At 41.5% G+C, this 18,909-nt stretch overlaps 1 pseudogene; it reads right to left on the bottom strand.

The window, feature by feature from the left end:
- Positions 1-2,008: 2,008 nt before the first annotated feature.
- LOC130844331 (peptidyl-prolyl cis-trans isomerase A-like) overlaps positions 2,009-18,909 on the bottom strand; it is a 48,152-nt pseudogene continuing 31,251 nt past the window's right edge.

The raw sequence follows: 18,909 nt of genomic DNA, 5'->3' as shown, positions 1-18,909 counted from the left end.
CCAGTGAACACATGAATAATAAGGAAGTGAAACAGCCTTACTGCTGATTTGGAGAAAGTTTGGTGGGAATAGAAGAGCAAACCAGCTACAACATTCCCTTATGCCAAAGCCTAATCCAGAGCAAGGCCCTAACTCTTCAATTCTGTGAAGGCTGAGAGAGGTGAGGAAGCTGCAGAAGAAAAGCTTGAGGTTAGCAGAGGTTGGTTCATGAGGTCAAGGAAAGAAGCCATCTCCATAACATACAAGTGCAAGGTGAAGCAGCAAGTGCTGAAATGGAAGCTGCAGTAAGTTATCTAGGGGATCTAAGAGAATTCACGAAGGTGGCTACACAAAACAACAGATCGTCAATGTAGATGAAACAACTTTCTATTGGAAGAAGATGCCATCTAGGATTTTCATAGCTAGAGAGGAGAAGTCAATGCCTGGCTTCAAAGGACAGGCTGACTCTCTTATTAGGGGCTAATGTAATTGGTGACTTAGAGTCAGTGATCATTTACCATTCTGCAAATCCTAGGGCTCTTAAGAATTATGCTAAATCTGCTCTGCCTGTGTTCTATACAAGGACAACAAAGCCTGGGTAACAGTACCTTGTTTACAACATGGTTGACTGAATGTTTTAAACCCACTATGAAGACCTACTGTTCAGAAAAATAAATTCCTTTCAAAATATTACTGCTCATTGACACTGCACCTGGTCACCCAAGAGCTCTGATGGAAATGTATAATAAAATGAGATTAATGCTGTTTTCATGCCTGCTAACGCAAAATCCATTCTGCAGCCTGTGGATCAAGGAGTCATTTCAACTTTCAGGTCTTATTATTGAAGAAATGAACTTCATGAGGCTGTAGCTGCCACAGATAGTGACTCTGATGGATCTGGGCAAAGTCGATTGAAACCTCTGGAAAGGATTCATTGTTCTAGATGCCGTTGAGGTTATTTGTGATTCATGGGACGAGATCAAAATATCCACATTAACAGGGGTTTGGAAGAAGTTGATTCCAGCCCTCATGGGTGATTTTGAGGGGTTCAGGACTTCATTGGAGGAAGTAACTGCAGATGTGGTGGAAATGGCAAGAGAACTAGAATTAGAAGTGGAGCCTGAAGATGTGACTGCATGGCTGCCATCTCAGGATGAAACTTGAATGGATGAGGAGTTGCTTCTTATGGATGAGCACAGAAAGTGGTTTCTTGAGGTGAATCTAATTCTGGTGAAGATGCTGTGAAGATTGTTGAAATGGCAACAAAGAATTTAGAATATTCCATAAACCTAGCTGATAAGCAACCACAGGTTTTGAGAGGAAAGAAGTTCTATCATGGATAAAATACTATCAAACAGCATTGCCTGCCACAGAGAAATTGTTCCTGAAAGGAAGAGTCAATGATGTGGCACACTTCATTGTTGTCTTATTTTAAGAAATTATGCAGTCATCCCAGCCTTATCACTTCCCACCCTAATCAGTCAGCAGCCATCAACACTGACCCTCCATCAGCCAAAAGATTATGATTCGCTGCAGGCTCAGATGGTTCGCATTTTTTAGCAAAACAGTGTTTTTATTTATTTATTTTTTATTATTATTTATTTTTATTTTTTTAAGAACTTTTATTGAGATACAACTGACATACAATAAACTGCATATATTTAAAGTGTACAATCTGATATTTTTTCATTAGTAATGTATATATGGCAATGGCAGTTGCAGTCTCCCAATTCATCTCACCCCAACCTCCCCCCACCTTGTTTTCCCCACATGGTGTCCATATCTTTGTTCTCTACATCTGTGTCTCTATTTCTGCCTTGCAAACCAGATGATTTGTGCCATTTTTTGTTGTTGTTGTTTAGTTTTTATTTCATAATCATAAACTTTTCAATTCAGCTAAACTTGGAGGGGAATAAGGAAAATATGGGACCCAAACAACTGCAGTGAGAGCACAAAAGATTATAGGATATCTTGAGCAGATGGCAGTGAAGGAATGCTCTCCTGAGCTACAGAAGGAATGGTGTGGTGGTTAAGATAAAACACAAGTCAAATTTATTAGATTTGTCCACAGTCAGCAATGGTGATCTTCTTGCTGGTCTTGCCATTCCTGGACCCAAAGCACTCCATGGCTTCCACAATATTCGTGCCCTCTTTCACCTTGCCAAAGACCACATGCTTGCCATCCAACCACTCAGTCTTGGCAGTGCGGATGAAAAACTGGGAAACATTTGTGCTGGGGCCAGCATCTGCCATGGACAAGATGCTAGGACCCGTATGCTTCAGGAGGCAATTCTCATTCTCCCAAATTTCTCCACATAGATGGACCTGCCACCAGTGCAATTATGGTGTGCGAAGTCACCACCCTGGCACATAAATCCCAGAATTATTCTGTGAAAGCAGGAAGCTTTATAACCATAGTCTTTCTCCTCAGTGCTCAGAGCATGAAAATTTTCTGCTGTCTTTGGAACTTTGTTTGCAAACAGCTTGAAAGAGATGCGGCCCAAGGGCTTGCCATCAAAGGCGATGTTGAATAACACGGTGGGGTTGACCGTGGCTAGGCTGCGCGGGAGTCTCTGGGGTGGTGGCGTCTGCAAGGTCCCATTTCTCTATAGTCCACATATATGTGTTAATATACAATATTTGTTTTTCTCTTTCTGACTCACTTCACCCTGTATGATGGTCTCTAGGTCCATCCATGTCTCTACAAATGTCCCAATTTCGTTCCTTTTTACAGCTGAGTAATATTCCATTGTATGTATGTACCACATCTTCTTTATCCATTCATCTGTTGATGGACATTTAGGTTGCTTCCATGTCCTGGCTATTGTAAATAGTGCTGCAATAAACATTGGGGTGCATGTGTCTTTTTTGAATTATGGTTTTCTCTGGGTATATGCCCAGTAGTGGGATTGCTGGGTCATATGGTAGTTCTACTTTTAGTTTTTCAAGGAACCTCCATACTGTTCTCCATAGTGGCTGTATCAATTGACATTCCCACCAACAGTGCAAGAGTGTTCCCTTTTCTCCACACCCTCTCCAGAATTTACTGTTTGTCGATTTTTTGATGATGCCCATTCTAACCAGTGTGAGGTGATACCTCGTTGCAGTTTTGATTTGCATTTCTCTAATAATTAGTGATGTTGAACAGCTTTTCATGTGCCTCTTGGCCATCTGTATATCTTCTTTGGAGAAATGCCTGTTTAGGTCTTCTGCCCATTTTTTGATTGGGTTGTTTGTTTTCTTTTTTTAAAAATTAATTAATCAATTTATTTTATTTATTTATTGGCTGCGTTGCATCTTCGTTGCTGCACATGGGCTTTCTCTAGTTGCTGCAAGCGGGGGCTACTCTTCATTGTGGTGCGCAGGATCCTTATTATAGTGGCTTCTCTTGTTGTGGAGCACAGGCTCTAGGCACGTGGGCTTCAATAGTTGTGGCACATGGGCTCAATAGTTGTGGCTCATGGGCTCTAGAGCACAGGCTCAATAGTTGTGGCGCACAGGCTTAGTTGCTCTGTGGCATGTGGAATCTTCCCAGGGCAGGGCTCGAACCCGTGTCCCCTGCATTGGCAGGTGGATTCTTTACCACTGTGCCACCTAGGAAGTCCAGGTTGTTTGTTTTCTTGATATTGAGCTGAAAACAATGTTTTGCTTTGTTCTTTTTAATTAATTAATTGGCTGTGTTGGATCTTCGTTGCTGCACATGGGCTTTCTCCAGTTATGGCAAGCAGGGGCTACTCTTCATTGTGGTGCTCGGGCTCCTCATTGTTGTGGCTTCTCTTGTTGTGGAGCATGGGCTCTAGGAGCGTGGGCTTCAGTAGTTGCAGCACATGTGCTCAATAGTTGTAGCTCATAGGCTCTAGAGCGCAGGCTCAGTAGTTGTGATGCACGGGCTTAGTTGCTCCTCGGCATGTGGGATCTTCCTGGAGCAGGGATCGAACCTGTGTCCCTTGCATTGGCAGGCAGATTCTTAACCACTGCACCACCTAGGAAGCCCTGAAAACAGTGTTTTTAAATTAAGGTATGTACTTTGTCCTTTTAGACATAATGTATTACACACTTAGTGGACTACAATAGAGTGTAAACATGACTTTCATATGCACTGAGAACCAAAAAGTTCATGTGACTCACTTTATTGTAATATTTGCTTTATTGTGGTGGTCTGGAGCCAAACCTACAATATATCAGAGGCATGTCTATATATGCTTTTGATCTTTTGTCTATATTTCTCTCTTTATTTTCTTAACTAGCCGTATAGAAGGTTTGAGAATTGTGGTCACTAAATATTGAGATTTCTTGTTGCAAGATGTTTAGATTTGGGATGGAGGGAGATAAGAATTCTTCTTTGTGTTTTCTCAGTATTTTTAAATTAAAAAAAAAACAAAACACTGTGATGGTTAATTTTATGTGTCCAGCCTGCTGGCATACCTGTAAATTTTGGACTTTCCAGTCTCCCCAGTTGTGTGAGCCAATTACTTAAAACACTTTTCTCTCTCTCTTTTTCTCTCTCTCTCTTTCTCTCTCTCTCTAACCCTCTCTCTCTCCAGCTCTATCTATATATACATCCTATTGGTTTGTTTCTCTAGAGAATCCTAACTAATACAAGCACCCAACACACATGTAGAATACCTATAAAAATAATAATATCATCATTTCTTTTTATAAAAAAGTTAAAGTTTCCATATAAGAAATAGGTCCAGAGAAATTTAGGAAAATGCCCAAGGGGACTTCCATAGACCCCTTCCACAGCTAGTTAGTGGTGGAGCTGAGGCCAAAATCTATGAATGACTGACTCAAGAGCTTACCCTCCTTTCCAATGAATTATGACCATTATAATTATCTACTAAATTATGATATAGAAACAATAAATGCTTGGAGAATGCAGAATATGAGATAGATCTTGATGGCTTTGTAGAATTACCTGAGAGGAGAGAAATGATGAGGCATTCGTAGGCAGTGAAAAGTGTTTAAAGCTTTAGAGGAGAGAATGAACAAAATGCACCTGTGAGTTTTGGTGGTTGTGGGGCAGATATATTATTAAGTGAGAAAAATCAAGGCGTGGAGCAGTAGGAATTTTACTCTTTTATTATATAAATATAAAATTGGTATATGTATAAAATATGTATATATGTGTAGTCAGTTGCAAAAATGAGTGTGTGTGTGTGTGCGTGTGTTTTCGCTTCTGGGCACATATTCACGTGGGTATGTAAGGAAAACTCACCTGTATATCGAGGAAGAAAGAGCAGCCATCACGCTTCCAAGACCTGAGCCCCTTATCCCCAGGAGCAAATGAATACATCTGTTATTACTGAAAAGTGACACTCTGTTAAAATGATTCACAAGAACTGTTACCATTTTGTGGGAGGATGGAGGAGAGATTTGTTTTTTCATTTTGTCCCCTTCTGTAATGTTTACATTTTTTATCATATGCATAAATTACTTTTTGTAATAATAATTCTAAAAACTAGTTTAAGTTAAAAAAGGAAGGGTACTTAATGCCACTGAACTGTATACTTAAAAATGTTTAAAAAGGTAAATTTTATGTTATGTATATTTTAACATGAAAGAGAAAGGAAGGAAGGAAGAAGAAAAGAAAGAAAGAAAAGAAAGAGAAAGAAAGAAGAAAAAGGAAGGAAGGAGGAAAGAGAGAGAGAAAAATAAAGAGGAAAGAAGGAGGGGGCAGGACTTCCTAGGTGGCGCAGTGGGTAAGAATCCGCCTGCCAATGCAGGGGACACGGGTTCGATCCCTGCCCCCGGAAGATACCACATGCTGCGGAGCAACTAAGCCCGTGCACCACAGCTGTTGAGCCTGCGCGCCACAGCTGTTGAGCCTGCGCTCTAGAGCCCGTGAGCCACAACTATTGAGCCCATGTGCTGCAACTACTGAAGCCCACGTGCCTGGAGCCTGTGCTCTGCAACAAGAGAGGCCACCCCAATGAGAAGCCCGCACACCACAACAAAGAGTAGTCCCCACTCACCGCAACTAGAGAAAGCCCGTGTGCAGCAATGAAGACCCAACACAGCCAATAAAATAAACAAATAAATTAATTAAAAAACAAAATTAAAAGAAGGAGGGGGCAGGAGGGAGAAGGGAGGACATCTTACACTGATGAATATAGGACTAAAAACAAATGTGTGAAAATTGTTCTACTTTTCCTGAACTTGTTCAGTTTTTGATGTGACGTGCTAAAAAGAAAAAGCTTGCTAGCTGAACAGCTCTAAAAAGCCCCCCTAAACAGTGAAAAGAGTAATGTTTGGCGACAGTAATTTTGGTCACATTCCTGCTTCCAAGTTGACTCTGTGCTCGGGCTAAGGGCAGCCCCACCAGGACTGCAGAGCCCACCTTCACAAAAAGCATCTCTGAGTGTGAACCTCAGCCGTCTGCTCCCCAGAGCTTGCCAAGCCCACAGCATGACATTGTCTGGAGCTGTGCCCGCATTGTTATTTCACTCACTTTTCCATTAAAAATCGAGACAAAATAAAAACATCCCAGACACCTGGGTTCCCTGTGTGAGAATTGGCCCAGCAAACTTCTCCTGGCCAGATGCTCCCCTTACCAGTGAAGGGGAGGGAGTGGGGGGTGGGGGCAGGGTCCACACACTAGGCCATCGAGGAGAAGATGCCGGGGCTCAAGCAATCCCCGCTGCAGCCAGGCTGGATGGAGGCCTCTAGGAAAGCCGGGTCCCCATCCGGATAGTCAGCTGCCTGAAACCTCTAAGGGCTTCACACCACCCTGAGGAGGCCCCGCCTGACCTGTCTGTTGCCTCCCTCTCTGGCCTCCTTTCCTGGCCCCCTGTGTCAGGCAGACAGGACGACTTTGCACACCCTTACCTCTCCCCTGAGTGGACAGGACAAGACCTGAGGCAGAGATTTCGACTTTTTAAAAATTGTGGTAAAATGTACATAACATAAAATTTACCATTTTAACCTTTTTTTTTAAGCTCCTTATTGGAATATAATTGCTTTACACTCTTGTACCAGTTTTTGAGGTACACCAAAGTGAATAAGCTATATTTAGACATATATCCCCATATCCCCTTCCTCCCGTGACCACCTCTCCCCCTTCCTGTCCTGGCCCCCTAAGGCATCACCCATCATCGAGTTGATCTCCATTTGTTATACAGTAACTTCCCACTAAGCTATCTGTTTTACATCTGGTAGTGTATCTATGTCTATGCTACTCTCTCACTTCGTCCCACCTTCCCCTTTGCCCCCTACCCCCACCCCCGTGTCCTCAAGTCCATTCTCTACATCTGCATCTTTATTCTTGCCCTGTCACTGGGTTCATCACCATTTTTTTAGATTCCATATATATGAGTTAGCATACAGTATTTGTTTTTCTCTTTCTGGCTTATTTCGCTGTGTATGACAGTCTCTGGGTCCATCCACCTCACTACATATAGCTCCATTTCATTCCTTTTTATGGCTGAGTAATATTCCATTGTATATATGTGCCACATCTTCTTTATCCTTTCATCTCTTGATGGGTATTTAGGTTGCTTCCATGTCCTGGCTATTGTAAATGGTGCTGCAATAAACACTGTGGTACATGTTTCTTTTTGGATTATGATTTTCTCTGGGTATATGTCCAGGAGTGGGATTGCTGGGTCATATGGTAGTTCTACTTTTAGTTTTTTAAGGAATCTCCAAACTGTTTTCCATTAGTGGCTGTACCAGCTTACATTTCCACCAACAGTGCAGGAGAGTGCCCTTTTCTTCACACCCTCTCCAACATTTATTGTTTCTAGATTTTTTGATGATGGCCCTCCTGACCAGTGTGAGGTGATACCTCATTGTAGCTTTGACTTGCATTTCTCTAATGATTAGTGATGTTGAGCATCTTTTCATGTGTTTGTTGGCCATCTGCATGTCTTCTTTGGAGAAATGTCTGTTTAGGTCTTCCACCCGTTTGTGGATTGGGTTATTTGCTTTTTCAGTATGAAGCTGCATGAGCTGCTTATATATTTTGGAGGTTAATCTTTTGTCAGTTGCTTTCTTGGCAAGTATTTTCTCCCATTCTGAGGGCTGTCTTCTTGTCTTATTTATGGTTTCTTTTGCTGTGCAAAAGCGCTTAAGTTTCATTAGGTCCCATTTGTTTATTCTTGATTTTATTTCCATGGTTCTAGGAGGTGGGTCAAAAAGGGTCTTGCTTTGATGTATGTCATAGAGTGTTCTGCCTATGTTTTCCTCTAGGAGTTTTATAGTGTCTGGCCTTACATTGAGGTCTTTAATCCATTTTGAGTTTATTTTTGTGTATGGTGTTAGGAAGTGTCCTAATTTCATTCTTTGACATGTCGTTGTCCAACTTTCCTAGCACCACTTATTGAAAAGGCTGTCTTTTTTCCATTGTATATTCTTGTCTCCTTTCTCAAAGATAAGGTGCCCATATGTGTGTGGGTTTACCTGTGGGTTTTCTATCCTGTTCCATTGATCGTCCTTTCTGTTTTTGTGCCAGTACCATACTGTCTTGATCACTGTAGCCTTGTAGTATAGTTTGAATTTAGGAAGCCTAATTCCACCAGCTCTATCTTTCCTTCTCAAGATTGCTTTGGCTGTTCGGGGTCTTTTGCATTTCCATACAAATTGTAAGATTTCTTGTTCTAGTTCTGTGAAAAATGCCATTGGTAATTTTATAGGGATTGCATTGAATCTGTAAATTGCTTTGGGTAGGATAGTCATTTTCACAATATTGATTCTTCCAATCCAAGAACATGGTATGTCCCTCCATCATCTTTAATTTCTTTCATCAGTGTCTTATAGTTTTCTGCATACAGGTCTTTTGCCTCCTTAGGCAGGTTTATTCCTAGGTATTTTATTCTTTTTGTTGCAATAGTAAATGGGAGAGTTTCCTTAATTTCTCTTTCTGTGCTTTCGTTGTTAGTGTATAGGAATGCAAGAGATTTCTGTGCATTAATTTTGTATCCTGCTACTTTACTAAACTCATCAATTAGTGCTACCAGTTTTCTGGTAGAATCTTTAGGGTTTTCTTTGTATAATATCATGTCATCTGCAAAGAGTGGTAATTTTACTTCTTCTTTTCCAATTTGGATTCCTTTTATTTCATTTTCTTCTCTGATTGCTGCGCCTTAAACTTCCAAAACTATGTTGAATAATAATGGTGAGAGTGGACACCCTTGTCTTGTTCCTGTTCTTAGAGGGAATGCTTTCAGTTTTTCACCATTTAGAATGATGTTGACTGTTGGTTTCTCATATATGGCTTTTATTATGTTGAGGTAATTTCCTTCTCTGCCCATTTTCTGGAGAGTTTTTATCATAAATGGATGTTGAATTTTGTCAAAAGCTTTTTCTGCATCTGTTGGGATTATCATATGGTGTTTTTTTTTTTTCTAATTTTTTTTTTTGGGGGGGTACACCAGGTTCAATCATCTGTTTTTATACACATATCCCCGTATTCCCTCCCTTCCTTGACTCCCCCCCCCCTCGAGTCCCCCCCCACCCTCCCTGCCCCAGTCCTCTAAGGCATCTTCCATCCTCGAGTTGGACTCCCTTTGTTATACAACCACTTCCCACTGACTATTTTACAGTTGGTAGTATATATATGTCTGTGCTACTCTCTCGCTTCGTCTCAGCTTCCCCTTCACCCCCCGCCCCCTCCCAAACCTCGAGTTCTCCAGTCCATTCTCTGTATCTGCGTCCTTGTTCTTGTCACTGAGTTCATCAGTACCATTTTTAGATTCCGTATATGTGAGTTAGCATACAATATTTGTCCTTCTCTTTCTGACTTACTTCACTATGTATGACAGACTCTAGGTCTATCCACCTCATTACATATAGCTCCATCTCATCCCTTTTTATAGCTGAGTAATATTCCATTGTATATATATGCCACATCTTCTGTATCCATTCATTTGTTGATGGGCATTTAGGTTGCTTCCATGTCCTGGCTATTGTAAATAGTGCTGCAATAAACATTATGGTACAAGTTTCTTTTGGGATTATGGTTTTCTTTGGGTATATGCCCAGGAGTGGGATTACTGGATCATATGGTAGTTCTATTTGTAGTTTTTTAAGGAACCTCCAAATTGTTTTCCATAGTGGCTGTACCAACTTACAGTCCCACCAACAGTGCAGGAGAGTTCCCTTTTCTCCACACCCTCTCCAACATTTGTGGTTTCCAGACTTTGTGATGATGGCCATTCTGATCGGTGTGAGGTGATACCTCATTGTGGCTTGGACTTGCATTTCTCTGATGATGAGTGATGTTGAGCATCTTTTCATGTGTGTGTTGGCCATCTGTATGTCTTCTTTGGAGAAATGTCTATTTAGGTCTTCTACCCATTTGTGGATTGGGTTATTTGCTTTTTTGGTATTAAGCTTCATGAGCTGCTTGTATATTTTGGAGGTTAATCCTTTGTCCGTTGTTTCATAGGCAATTATTTTTTCCCATTCTGAGGGTTGCCTTTTAGTCTTGTTTATGGTTTCTTTCGCTGTGCAAAAGCTTTTAAGTTTCATGAGGTCCCATTTGTTTATTCTTGATTTTATTTCCATGATTCTAGGAGGTGGGTCAAAAAGGATGTTGCTTTGATGGATGTCATAGAGTGTTCTGCCTATGTTTTCCTCTAGGAGTTTTATAGTGTCTGGTCTTACATGTAGGTCTTTAATCCATTTGGAGTTTATTTTTGTGTATGGTGTTAGGAAGTGTTCTAATTTCATTCTTTTACATGTTGCTGTCCAATTTTCCCAGCACCACTTATTGAAAAGGCTTTCTTTTTTCCACTGTATACTCATGCCTCCTTTGTCAAAGATAAGGTGCCCGTATGTGTTTGGGCTTACTTCTGAGTTCTCTATTCTATTCCATTGATCGTCCTTTCTATTTTTGTGCCAGTACCATACTGTCTTGATCACTATGGCCTTGTAGTATAGTTTGAAGTCAGGAAGCCTGATTCCACCAACTCCATTTTTCCTTCTCAAGATTGCTTTAACTATTCGGGGTCTTTTGCGTTTCCATACAAATCATAAGATTTCTTGCTCTAGTTCTGTGAAAAATGCCATTGGTAATTTGATCGGGATTTCATTGAATCTGTAAATTGCTTTGGGTAGTACAGACATTTTCACGATGTTGATTCTTCCAATCCAGGAACATGGTATGTCCCTCCATCTGTTTGTGTCATCTTTGATTTCTTTCATCAGTGTCTTAAAGTTTTCTGCATACAGATCCTTTGCCTCCTTAGGCAGGTTTATTCCTAGGTATTTTATTCTTTTTGTTGCAATGGTGAATGGGATTGTTTCCTTAATTTCTCTTTCTGCCCTTCCATTGTTAGTGTATAGGAATGCAAGAGATTTCTGTGCATTAATTTTGTATCCTGCTACTTTACTAAACTCATCAATTAGTGCTAGCAGTTTTCTGGTAGAGTCTTTAGGGTTTTCTATATATAATATCATGTCATCTGCAAAGAGTGACAATTTTACTTCCTCTTTTCCAATTTGGATTCCTTTGATTTCTTTTTCTTCTCTGATTGCTGTGGCTAAAACTTCCAAAACTATGTTGAATAACAGTGGTGAGAGTGGGCACCCTTGTCTTGTCCCTGTTCTTAGAGGGAATTCTTCCAGTTTTTCCCCATTGAGAACGATGTTGGCTTTTGGTTTTTCATATATGGCTTTTATTATGTTGAGGTAATTTCCTTCTATGCCCATTTTCTGGAGAGCTTTTATCATAAATGGATGTTGAACTTTGTCAAAAGCTTTTTCTGCATCTATTGAAATGATCATATGGTTTTTATCCTTCAAGTTGTTGATATGATGTATCACGTTGATTGATTTGCGTATATTGAAGAATCCTTGCATCCCAGGGATAAACCCCACTTGATCATGGTGTATGATTTTTTTAATGTGCTGTTGCAGTCTGTTAGCTAGTATTTTGTTGAGGATTTTTTTTTTTATTATTTTATTTTTTTGGGGGGTACACCAGGTTCAATCAACTGTTTTTATACACATATCCCCATATTCCCTCCCTTCCTTGATGCCCCCCCCTCGATTCCCCCCCACCCTCCCTGCCCCAGTCCTCTAAGGCATCTTCCATCCTCGAGTTGGACTCCCTTTGTTATACAACAACTTCCCACTGACTATTTTACAGTTGGTAGTATATATATGTCTGTACTACTCTCCCGCTTCTTCTCAGTTTCCCCTTCACCTCCCGCCCCCTCCCATACCTCGAGTTCTCCAGTCCATTCCCTGTATCTGCTTCCCTGTTCTTGTCACTGAGTTCATCAGTACCATTTTTAGATTCCGTATATGTGAGTTAGCATACAATATTTGTCTTTCTCTTTCTGACTTACTTCACTCTGTATGACAGATTGTAGTTCTATCCACCTCATTACATATAGCTCCATCTCATCCCTTTTTATAGCTGAGTAATATTCCATTGTATATATATGCCACATCTTCTGTATCCATTCATTTGTTGATGGGCATTTAGGTTGCTTCCATGTCCTGGCTATTGTAAATAGTGCTGCAATAAACATTATGGTACAAGTTTCTTTTGGGATTATGGTTTTCTTTGGGTATATGCCCAGGAGTGGGATTACTGGATCATATGGTAGTTCTATTTGTAGTTTTTTAAGGAACCTCCAAATTGTTTTCCATAGTGGCTGTACCAACTTACAGTCCCACCAACAGTGCAGGAGAGTTCCCTTTTCTCCACACCCTCTCCAACATTTGTTGTTTCCAGACTTTGTGATGATGGCCATTCTGATTGGTGTGAGGTGATACCTCATTGTGGCTTTGACTTGCATTTCTCTGATGATGAGTGATGTTGAGCATCTTTTCATGTGTGTGTTGGCCATCTGTATGTCTTCTTTGGAGAAATGTCTATTTAGGTCTTCTGCCCATTTGTGGATTGGGTTATTTGCTTTTTTGGTATGAAGTTGCATGAGCTGCTTGTATATTTTGGAGGTTAATCCTTTGTCCGTTGTTTCATAGGCAATTATTTTTTCCCATTCTGAGGGTTGCCTTTTAGTCTTGTTTATGGTTTCTTTTGCTGTGCAAAAGCTTTTAAGTTTCATGAGGTCCCATTCGTTTATTCTTGATTTTATTTCCATGATTCTAGGAGGTGGGTCAAAAAGGATGTTGCTTTGATGTATGTCAAAGAGTGTTCTGCCTATGTTTTCCTCTAGGAGTTTGATAGTGTCTGGCCTTATATGTAGGTCTTTAATCCATTTGGAGTTTATTTTTGTGTATGGTGTTAGGAAGTGTTCTAATTTCATTCTTTTACATGTTGCTGTCCAATTTTCCCAGCACCACTTATTGAAAAGGCTTTCTTTTTTCCACTGTATACTCATGCCTCCTTTGTCAAAGATAAGGTGCCCGTATGTGTTTGGGCTTACTTCTGAGTTCTCTATTCTATTCCATTGATCGTCCTTTCTATTTTTGTGCCAGTACCATACTGTCTTGATCACTATGGCCTTGTAGTATAGTTTGAAGTCAGGAAGCCTGATTCCACCAACTCCATTTTTCCTTCTCAAGATTGCTTTAACTATTCGGGGTCTTTTGCGTTTCCATACAAATCATAAGATTTCTTGCTCTAGTTCTGTGAAAAATGCCATTGGTAATTTGATCGGGATTTCATTGAATCTGTAAATTGCTTTGGGTAGTACAGACATTTTCACGATGTTGATTCTTCCAATCCAGGAACATGGTATGTCCCTCCATCTGTTTGTGTCATCTTTGATTTCTTTCATCAGTGTCTTAAAGTTTTCTGCATACAGATCCTTTGCCTCCTTAGGCAGGTTTATTCCTAGGTATTTTATTCTTTTTGTTGCAATGGTGAATGGGATTGTTTCCTTAATTTCTCTTTCTGCCCTTCCATTGTTAGTGTATAGGAATGCAAGAGATTTCTGTGCATTAATTTTGTATCCTGCTACTTTACTAAACTCATCAATTAGTGCTAGCAGTTTTCTGGTAGAGTCTTTAGGGTTTTCTATATATAATATCATGTCATCTGCAAAGAGTGACAATTTTACTTCCTCTTTTCCAATTTGGATTCCTTTGATTTCTTTTTCTTCTCTGATTGCTGTGGCTAAAACTTCCAAAACTATGTTGAATAACAGTGGTGAGAGTGGGCACCCTTGTCTTGTCCCTGTTCTTAGAGGGAATTCTTCCAGTTTTTCCCCATTGAGAACGATGTTGGCTTTTGGTTTTTCATATATGGCTTTTATTATGTTGAGGTAATTTCCTTCTATGCCCATTTTCTGGAGAGCTTTTATCATAAATGGATGTTGAACTTTGTCAAAAGCTTTTTCTGCATCTATTGAAATGATCATATGGTTTTTATCCTTCAAGTTGTTGATATGATGTATCACGTTGATTGATTTGCGTATATTGAAGAATCCTTGCATCCCAGGGATAAACCCCACTTGATCATGGTGTATGATTTTTTTAATGTGCTGTTGCAGTCTGTTAGCTAGTATTTTGTTGAGGATTTTTGCATCTATATTCATCAGTGATATTGGTCTGTAGTTTTCTTTTTTTGTGACATCTTTGCCTGGTTTTGGTATCAGGGTGATGGTGGCCTCGTAGAATGAGTTTGGGAGTGCTCCGCCTTCTGCAATATTTTGGAAGAGTTTGAGAAGAATAGGTGTTAGCTCTTCTCGAAATGTTTGATAGAATTCGCCTGTGAACCCATCTGGTCCTGGGCTTTTGTGTGTTGGGAGATTTTTAATCACTGCCTCAATTTCCGTACTTGTGATTGTTCTGTTCATGCTTTCTATTTCTTCCTGGTTCAGTCTTGGAAGATTGTATTTTTCTAAGAATGTATCCATTTCTTCCAGGTTATCCAATTGATTGGCATATAGTTGCTTGTAGTAGTCTCTCATGATGTTTTGTATTTCTGAGGTGTCCGTTGTGACTTCTCCTTTTTCATTTCTAATTCTGTTGATTTGCATCTTCTCCCTTTTTTTCTTGATGAGTCTGGCTAATGGTTTATCAATTTTGTTAATCTTCTCAAAGAACCAGCTTTTAGTTTTATTTATTTTTCTTATGGTTTCTTGCCTTTCTTTTTCATTTATTTCTGCTCTGATCTTTATGATTTCTTTCCTTCTGCTCACTTTGGGGTTTCTTTGTTCTTCTTTCTCTAGTTGTTTGAGGTGTAAGGTTAGGTTGTTTATTCGATCATTTTCTTGTTTCTTAAGGTAGGACTGTATTGCTATAAACTTCCCTCTTAGAACTGCTTTTGCTGTGTCCCATAGGTTTTGGGTTGTTGTGTTTTCATTGTCATTTGTTTCTAGATATTTTTTGATTTCCTCTTTGATTTCTTTAGTGATTCCTTGGTTGTTTAAGAGTGAATTGTTTAGCCTCCATGTGTTTGTATTTTTTGCAGTTTTTTTTCCTGTAATTGATATCTAGTCTCATGGCGTTGTGGTCTGAGAAGATGCTTGATATGATTTCAATTTTCTTGAATTTGCTGAGGTTTGATTTGTGACCCAAGATGTGATCTATCCTGGAAAATGTTCCATGTGCACTTGAGAAGAAAGTGTATTCTGTCGTTTTTGGATGGAATGTCCTATAAATATCAATTAAGTCGAGATGGTCTAATGTGTCATTTAAAGCTTGTGTGTCTTTATTTATTTTCTTTTTGGATGATCTGTCCATTGATGTAAGTGGGGTGTTCAAGTCTCCCACTATTATTGTGTTCCTGTCAATGTCCCCTTTTATAGCTGTTAGCATTTGCCTTATGTAGTGAGGTGCTCCTATATTGGGGGCATAGATATTTACCATTGTGATATGTTCTTCTTGGATGGATCCCTTGATCACTAGGTAGTGCCCTTCCTTGTCTCTTTTAATAGTCTTTACTTTCAAGTCTAATTTGTCTGATATGAGTATTGCTACTCCAGCTTTCTTTTGACTTCCATTTGCATGGAATATCTTTTTCCATCCCTTTACTTTCAGTCTGTATGTATCCCTTGGTCTGAAGTGGGTTTCTTGTAGGCAGCATATAGAAGGGTCTTGTTTTTGTATCCATTCAGCCAGTCTGTGTCTTTTGGTTGGAGCATTTAATCCATTTACATTTAAAGTGATTATTGACATGTGTGTTCCAATGACCATTTTCTGAATTGTTTGGGGTTTGTATTTGTAGGTGTTTTCCTTTTCTTGTGTTTCCTACTTCGAGAAGTTCCTTTAGCACTTGTTGTAAGGCTGGTTTGGTGGTGCTGAATTCCCTTAACTTTTGCTTGTCTGGAAAGCTTTTGATTTCTCCCTCAAATCTGAATGAGATTCTTGCTGGGTAGAGTATTCTTGGCTGTAGGTTTCTCTCTTTCTGGACTTTCAGTATATCCTGCCATTCCCTTCTGGCCTGCAGAGTTTCTGTAGAAAGGTCAGCTGTTATCCTGATGGGTTTTCCCTTATATGTTGTTTGTTGCTTTTCTCTTGCTGCTTTTAATATTTTTTCTTTGTGTTTAATTGTTGTTAGTTTGATTAATATGTGTCTCGGTGTATTTCTCCTTGGGTTTATTCTGTATGGGACTCTCTGTGCTTCTTGGACTTGGTTAATTATTTCCTTTCCCATGTTGGGGAAGTTTTCCACTATTACCTCTTCAAATATTTTCTCAGACCCTTTCTTTTTTTCTTCTTCTTCTGGGATGCCTATGATTCGAATGTTGGTGCACTTCATATTGTCACCAAGGTCTCTGAGACTGTCTTCCATTCTTTTTATTCTTTTTTCTCTTTCCTGCTCTGTGGCAGTTATTTCCCCCATTCTATCTTCCACCTCACTTATTAGTTCTTCTGCCTCAGTTATTCTGCTGTTTATACCATCTAGAGTATTTTTAATTTTGGTTATTTTGTTGTCCATTACTGTTTGTTTTTGCTCTTTAGTTCTTCTGAGTCCTTATTAACTGTTTCTTGTATTTTTTGTATTTTGTTTTTGAGATTTTGGATCATGTTTACTATCATTACTCTGAATTCTTTTTCAGGCAGTTTTCCTATTTCCTCTTCATTATTTGGTCTTGTGTATTTTTACCTTGTTCCTTCATCTGTGACATATTTTTCTGTCATCTCATTTTCCCCCCACTTTGGATGGGCAGGATTGTGTTCCTGTCCCACTGGGTATTTGGCCTGAGGTTTCAAGCACTGGAGTTTGTAGGCTGTTAAGTATAGCTGAGTCTTGGTATTGAGGTGAGAACCTCTGGGAGACCTCACTCTGATGAATATTTCCTGGGAACTGGTTTTTGCTGTTAGTCCAATGTTTTGGACTCAGAGCTCCCACCTCAGGAGCTCAGGCTTGACCCCAGGCTTGTGAATCAAGATCCCACAGCCGTGTGGAGCAGGAACATGCAAAAAAAAAAAAAGTAGGAGAACAGCAGAACAATAGCAAGATTAAAAAAATGATAAGAATAGGAAACTAACAAATGAGTTAGAAAAAACTTTTTTAAAAAAATAGATGGAGCAACAACTGGAAGGTAAAACAACTGCAATAGCCGAAGTGAGGAGGAGGAAAAAAAGAAAAAAGAAAAAAAAAAAGCCAGAAAAGGCCTTGGCTGTGGAGGTGGGGCTTAGACAAGGGCTGGCAGCGGGGTTGGGGTGGAGTGGCGGTTAGGCAATGGGCAGGGCCTAAGCTTAGAAAAGGCCCTGGGGGTGGTGGGGAATGGGGCTTAGGCCCAATGAGCCAGAGTGGCCCAGGAATGCCTCTGGTCCTGGGGGCAAAGGACCAGGTGCAGGTACCCAGGGGGCTCTGTGGGCCTGAGTTGGTGGGAGAAATGCTAGGCACCTCCCTTAGCCCTCCAGTCTTGGGGGGGTCCCTCCGCCTTGGGTTCTCTTCTTCCTCACCCCCTCCCTCGTATTCCCCTAGGACCCTCACAGCTGGAGGGGACACTGGAAGGCAGGAGACCAGACTCTGATGCCCAACAGGCTTCCTAGGGCCAACTGGGCTAGGGTAAGGCCTGCGGCACTTCCCCAGATCTCCCAGTCTCCTAGGGTCCCTGTCTGCCTCTCTTCCTCTCCCCCACCCCCCCACTCTCCTAGGTCCCAAGCAGCTGGAGGGGGCCATGGAGTGTGAAAGACCAGGTCCGTGAACCTAGCAGGCTTCCCAGGGCTAGTGGGCAGGAGAAATACCTTCCCTGCCTCCCTTGATCCTCCAATCCCGGAAGGCCCCCTCCCCTGCCCGCCTCTCCTCTTCTCCCCTGCTTTCCTTCTACACCCCCAGGACCAGTGAGACCTAGAGGGGCCCCTGGAGGACCGAAGACCAGGCCTGGGGGCACCACGGGCCTCCCTGTGCCAAGTGCGTAGGGAGATTTCCTGCAGCGTCTCCCCTGATTCTCCAGTCCTGCAAGGTCCCCCCCACCACTGTCTGCCTCTTTTCTTCTTCCCCTCTCCTCCCTCCTTCCCATGCCTTTATGACCCACTCAGCCAGAGAGGGCCCCAGAGACCGAGGGCCCAGACTCGGGAGCCCAGCTGGCCCGCCGGGCCCAAGTGGGCAGGGAAAAGGTCCTCTGCACCTCCCCTGGTCCTCTGATCCTGGAACATCCCACCGCCGGTCTGCCTCTCTTCCCCTTCCCCTGCCATGCTCCCACGCCCCTGGGACCAACGCCCCCAGGACCAACGCATCTGGGAGGGGACCCTGGAGAGTTGGAGACCAAGCCTCGGAGCCCCGCAGGCTTCCTGGGCCAGTGAGCAGTGTAAATATCTTTCGCTCCTCCCCTGATCCTCTGATCCCAGAGGGTCCCTCTCCCCTTCCGCCTCTTTTCTTCTCCCCCCACCGCTTCCTTCCTGTACTTCTAGGACCAAAGGCCCAGAGGGGCCTTGGAAGGTGGAGGACCCGCACAGAAGAAATACCCAGCGGCACCTCCCCTATTCTTATGACCTGGAAAAATCCCTTCCCACCCCCACTGTCTGCCTCTCTTCCTCCCCCCCCCCCCCCCCCCCCGCCTCCCTCCCCATCACGCCCCCAGGACTCACATGCTGGAGGGGGCCGGGAGAGTGAAG

The sequence above is a fragment of the Hippopotamus amphibius genome, chromosome 2, assembly GCF_030028045.1.
Source record: "Hippopotamus amphibius kiboko isolate mHipAmp2 chromosome 2, mHipAmp2.hap2, whole genome shotgun sequence".
Classification (NCBI taxonomy): domain Eukaryota; kingdom Metazoa; phylum Chordata; class Mammalia; order Artiodactyla; family Hippopotamidae; genus Hippopotamus; species Hippopotamus amphibius.
Note: the sequence above shows the minus strand (reverse complement) of the source record. Positions and strands in the feature narration are given on the sequence as shown.